The following is a 6,489-nucleotide window of genomic DNA, read 5'->3' on the forward strand; positions in this document are numbered from 1 at the left end:
TGTAACTTGAGTGAAAATTACCCTGATGAAACTTGGTATGCAGGTTTCTTAGTACAAAAAAAAGTTTGTAGATGGGCGTAATGGAACCACTGCCACGCCCACAAATCGCCAGTAACCGAAAACTATATGTTTTGTGCCATAACTAAACGCTAAATTAAGATATAAAACTCATATTTGGCACAGGGGATCGCAGTTGCTATATATGTATCTCCTTAACCAGTAAAGATACAACAATCAAATCCGCTTAGCACGATTATTACAAGAACTTCTACCTATAATGTAAAAACGATGCAAGCCCCGTTCACTCCCCATACAACGGTACTGTTCAAAACTACTAAAAACGCGTTAAACCAATAACTAAATGCGTCAGAGAAGCAAAAATTTGCTGTCGGGATGGTATGACAATGCTTTGTAGGGAGCGGGGTAAAAATTGGACGATGGGCGTGGCACCGCTTACTTTTGGGTGAAAACCTATATATCGGAACCCGACTGACCGATTTCGTTAAAATTTGGTATGTGGTATGTTTTTCATATATCTATGTCACCTTTAAAAATGAGCGAAATCGGACAATAACCACGCCTACTTCCCATATAGCACAATTTTAAACTCCACTTGATTCTTTTACTTTCCAGTACACAAATCGAGAAGCAATTAATATAACGGGATTAAACTTTGCACGAATAATGCCTTTTAAGCCAAAACTGTTCAAGACCCTAGGTACCGAATATTGGATCCCAGTACCTATAGTTGACTTTACTCTATATGATAAGTTGTTTAGTATGTGATGTGTTAATAGTCTGTGGTATTGGAAAAAATAGATAAAATCTAGTTGATACTATACCAACTGGCATATACTACATATAATGGTTTTCGTTTTTCTAACAAACCTTATGTGTCTGTCAGTATAGGAGTTATATATAGTATATGTATATATAAAATTGCTTGGATTTCGATCCTCAGGTTGACGCTTTGCACCATCAAGTATTTCCCTGGCTTTGATTCTTGTAAGTTGCAAGAGTATAATATGTTCGGTTCCACCCGAACTTAGCACTTCCTTACTTGTTTTCTTTTGTTTTTCGCTTTTTTCGCAATGCTCAAGCGCATCTGTGTTTGCTGGTTAACGAAATTCTTTGCAGCATTTCAGTTAAGACGAGAAAGCGAAGCAAGCGCTATTTTATGAAATGAAATAAATTAAGACAAACAAGTAAGGAAGGACTAAGTTCGGGTGTCACCGAACATTTTATACTCTCGCATGATAAAGTGATAATCGAGATTTCATTATCCGTCATTTACATATTTTTCAAATACCGTATTTGTGTAAAGTTTTATTCCGCTATCATCATTGGTTCCTAATCTAAGTATATAGTATATTATACAGAGAAGGCATCAGATGAAATTCAAAATAGCGTTGTATTGGAAGAAGGCGTGGTTGTGAACCGATTTCACCCATATTTCGTACATGTCATCAGGGTGTTAAGAAAATATTATATACCGAATTTTATTGAAATCGGTATAGTAGTTCCTGAGATATGGTTTTTGGTCCATAAGTGGGCGGCGCCACGCCCATTTTCAATTTTTAAAAAAAGCCTGGGTGCAGCTTCTTTCTGCCATTTCTTCCGTAAAATTTAGTGTTTCTGACGTTTTTTGTTAGTCGGTTAACGCAATTTTAGTGATTTTCAACATAACCTTTGTATGGGAGGTGGGCGTGGTTATTATCCGATTTCTTCCATTTTTGAACTGTATATGGAAATGCCTGAAGCAAACCACTCAATAGAGTTTGGTTAACATAGCTATAGTAGTTTCCGAGATATGTACAAAAAACTTAGTAGGGGGCGCGGCCACTCCCACGTTTCCAAAAAAATTACGTTCAAATATGGCCCTCTCTAATGCGATCCTTTGTGTCAAATTTCATTTTAATATCTTTATTTATGACTTAGTTATGACACTTTATAGGTTTTCGGTCCGGGCCGATTTTGCCCATCTTCGAACTTAACCTTCTTATGGAGCCAAGAAATACGTGTACCAAGTTTCATCATGATATCTTAATTTTTACTCAAGTTACAGCTTGCTCGGACGGACGGACAGACAGACAGACATCCGGATTTCAACTCTACTCGTCACCCTGATCACTTTGGTATATATAACCCTATATCTGACTCTTTTAGTTTTAGGACTTACAAACAACCATTATGTGAACAAAACTATAATACTCTCCTTAGCAACTTTGTTGCGAGAGTATAAAAATATTTAATATTCTGATATTATAACAAGCATTCTTCATAAAAAGTGAAGGAGAATATGTCGAACAACCCAGGCAGGAAAACTTAATAACTGGAGTTTTTTAACAACCGCGCCGTTAATTCCGATTGCTACAGGGTAGACAAAGAAGCGAAGCAAATGGGTCTGTGAAATGGGTAGTGAACGAGGGCAAGACGTAATATCTCCTGCCATCAAACAAACAATCGTCGTGTTACGTCTATCTTGGAACCAACATTAAGGGAACGTCTCAGTGTGAAATTTTCGAGAAATCTATTTTTTTTGTTGCATTATCTTACAAGTACATATGTATATGTGGTATACAAGGTGCGTTCCTAAGTAAACAGGAGTCCCCCTGGTGGCGCCATCCATATCGACTGGTGCGTTAGAATCTACTGTCTTTATCGATTGTCCAGTGAGAATATCATAACATTTCATTGATTGGAAGTGAAGTTATTGCGTTTTAAGTGTCAGTATGTCTGCCAACATTAAATTTTGTTTTATAATTGGTAAAACTTTTACCGAAACGTTTCAATTGATGAAACAAGTTTATGGCGATGATTGCCTATTATGTAGTAGTGGTTTCAACGTTTTCAAAGTGGTCGTGAGGACATAAATGACGATCAACATGTGGGCCAATCAAAATCCGTGATCACCGGAAATTCCATCGAAACTGTGGGTGAATTCATCAAAAATCAGCCGAAATCATCAATCGTGTGTGCACGGTTTGTTCCGCACAAATTGACTGACGACCAAAGATTGCTCAGAATCCATAATTCGAAGGACATCATTAAAGAGGTCAAAAGCTTCTTTTACAATATTGTGACTGGTGACGATACGTGGTGTTTTCAATATGATCCTGAAACTAAACGCCAGAGTGCTGAATGGAAGGCACCGGACGAGTTGAAACCCAAAAAATCGCGCATGGAGAAGTCAAAAGTGAAGACAATGCTGATTTGTTTTTATGATTCCAAGGGTATTGTCCACAAAGAATTTGTTCCACCCGGCCATGACGTTAATGCGGTATTCTACTTTAGAGTTTTAAATCGTTTGATACGTATTCGGCGTTTGTTGCACGATAATACGCCATCTCATCGAACGACGCTTGCGACTAATTATTTGACCAAAAATCACATTTTAATCATTAACCACTCCCCGTATTCACCTGATATGGCACCGTGCGACTTCTTTTTTTTCATGAAGGGAAAGCGTTATGCAGACGTGTAGGCCATTCAAAAGGCTTGCACTGGCATACTGACGGCCATATCGGGTAACGAGCTAAAACACACGTTTCACTCACTCACACTCAAATATTGAGGAAAAAGCTTCTATAACGTGATAGCGAATTTCCTACAGATTAATTATTATACAACTAATAAATAAACATAAAAAATCATTTTGTATTCGTCATGTAAGTATTTATAAAAAACCGGACTTTTAAATTAATTAATTTCAACAAAAAAAAATCGGGAAAATCAGTGATTTTTCGGGAGCTCACACAGAGACGAGCTCTTAACATCAATAACAACGTTAGCCTCGAAATACAACGCATAATAACTTTTGCCAATAAGTGCTACTTCGGACTGAGTAGGAAATTGATAAGTAAAGTCCTCTTTCGAAGAACAAAGACCAAATTCTACAAGTTACGCATCATTGGTGATTGGTAGGCATTATTGAATTCATTGCAACTTGTTGGGCTTCCATACATAAATTATTGTATAGAATAAATATATAAAATATATATTATTTTAATCGATTGACCAATTGATTAAGCAATTAATTGTAATGTTGTTCGAATTATAATATCAAACTATTTGATTTGTATGATCAAACGTTAAAACTTAAATAAGATTCTTTAGATTGTTACCACTGGTGGGGGAAAAATAAAGACCTTATTCAAGCTGAAAATTATTGATTTTAATTTTATTTTGATATTTGTAAGCCTTATAGCCCTGACAGACGACAGCGCTAATATATGCGGGCTTAATTTACATTTACTTGCGCATTTGACCCATGTTAATGCAAGTTTGTAATGCACAAGAATTTCGTGCATTTAGCTGAATTTACCAAATTTGAGTAGGCAACACTGTTCAAAAATTGCCGATTTTTGCTATTTTTTGACAGATGTCGCTTGAAGTCTGCAGCCTCCTTTGCGTTTGCAGCATCAAAGGTAAGCAGTTTTATTTTGCTACAAAAACAAATTTTAATATATTTAGATGACAGAAAATAAACAACGCACAGTCCAATCCATTTTTCCATTATTCTTAACTTTTTCGCACACTTTTTCCGCATTACAATCAATTATTGCTTTTAATTTCACTCTATTATCTTTTAACGTAGTTAATAATAAACGAATTTTTTCGTAAAATTTATATTGATTTTCCAAAAATACAAAAATTCCTATTAATAATTTATCTTATTCATTTTTATTTCACTTTTTTTTTTAATAAATAAACAAATTTCACTATCAGCTGTCTAAATGCACAAGTCTGCCGTCTGTCACCATAAAATTGCAATGCGCATTAGCGTTGCTTAAGGCGCATTAATTTTGCTCGTCTGTCAGGGCTATTATATACTATTTTTGAAGTCTTACTTATCTAATTAAATATATTTATGTGTATGTACGGCACACCACATGGGGTTGTTTTTAACTATACAATGTAATATATGCATGTGTGTGCGTGTGTTATAATATTGTTTATGTTTATGTTTTGGGATTACTTTCAAGTGCATTGCCTAAATGTATATCTTATCAATAGGTTATCGTATGTATACATCTTAACCTAAGTAAATATATTTGTATTGTTGTAAATTGAAGTGCATGTGTATTGAATACTAATGCATACGTGCCTCATATACGTACATATGTGTGTTGCATATAAATGCATATCGTCACCTAAAATGCAAAATAACGTAACAACATTTTCAGACATTTACGGGGGAAAGAATTGAACACGTTATAAAATGGAAGATGAGTGAAACAAAATTTAAATATTGGTTAAAACATCGTTATGTCTGATAGCAGAATCTAAAAATGTTAGACATATGTACTTTTATGTATGTATGTAATTTGAAGTAGTGGATCGTAATCAATGAAACATTCAATTTCGAATTTTTTGATCATACGTTATTTTTATGGGTTTATTTCTAATCTTTCTTATTGCCAGATGTAAAAAATTCAGCCTCTGAAATCGGACCAGCAGAACTCGAAATTGTAGCTACAACAAAAATAAAATAGATTTCGAAAAAATCTTTTAGAATAAGTCAAGAATAAAAAGAAGACATTTAAAATAAAAAAAAAAATCCATTTAACCGTTGTAATTGTTATTATTTTAAGTGATTTCTCGTCCACAATTAAGGTTAAGGGTAACTCTTTTTACCGAAAAAACGGAAATGAAGAAGCTCATTGCTTAGGGGTAGTAGAGTATGTCGAGGTGGTGGCGCTTATTGTACCAACTTCGAACTAGTGGCAGGCCCTGTAGGATAGAATTAAATTAGGAGCCTAAAAGTATACTTTAAATATAAGAGGAAGCTAATTTTTGTACTTCCTATATTTAAATTTCAATAATATATACATAATTGATAACGATAGTCAAATTAGAAATACATATTGGGTAGTCGAAAAAGTCTATTCGTATTTTGTCGTTGCAGTCGTATATCTCCAGTGCCATCAATCACATTGTGTATACCGTATAGTGTTAGAAAGGTGAACTTCATTTAACCAAAAAACAATTAAATTCGGGGAAGCTTATAAAAGTTACAGCCGTTCAAAAATAAATGAAAATAATGAAGAAATTCGCTATATTTTGAAATTTTTGTATAAAAAAGGGAAGAATGCCAAGCAAACCACCAATGTAATTTGTGAAGTTTATGGAGACGATGCTCTATCAGTTCGTGTAGCACAACAATTATTGCTTCCGTTCTGGAATAATGTTTTTAGCGGAAAAATTAAAAAAGTGGTCGACCAAAATGATACATATCTGTTTATTATTATAAATATAAAACAATGAGTTGAATTAGAAATACGAAAAGACTTTTTCGACTACCATATTTAAATCGAAATATAAACGATGTTAATAAAATTGTAATAACATCGTAGTCAAATATTTCATTGTACGATAATAATTAGGAAATTTTGAAAATTATTCAACACAACGTCTTGAATTTGTGCACCTCTTATAATACGCGTTATAAAAAAGGTGATCCATTTCGAGGTCCCCTACTTTTTTAAA

This window comes from Bactrocera neohumeralis, chromosome 4 (genome assembly GCF_024586455.1).
Source record: "Bactrocera neohumeralis isolate Rockhampton chromosome 4, APGP_CSIRO_Bneo_wtdbg2-racon-allhic-juicebox.fasta_v2, whole genome shotgun sequence".
NCBI lineage: Eukaryota > Metazoa > Arthropoda > Insecta > Diptera > Tephritidae > Bactrocera > Bactrocera neohumeralis.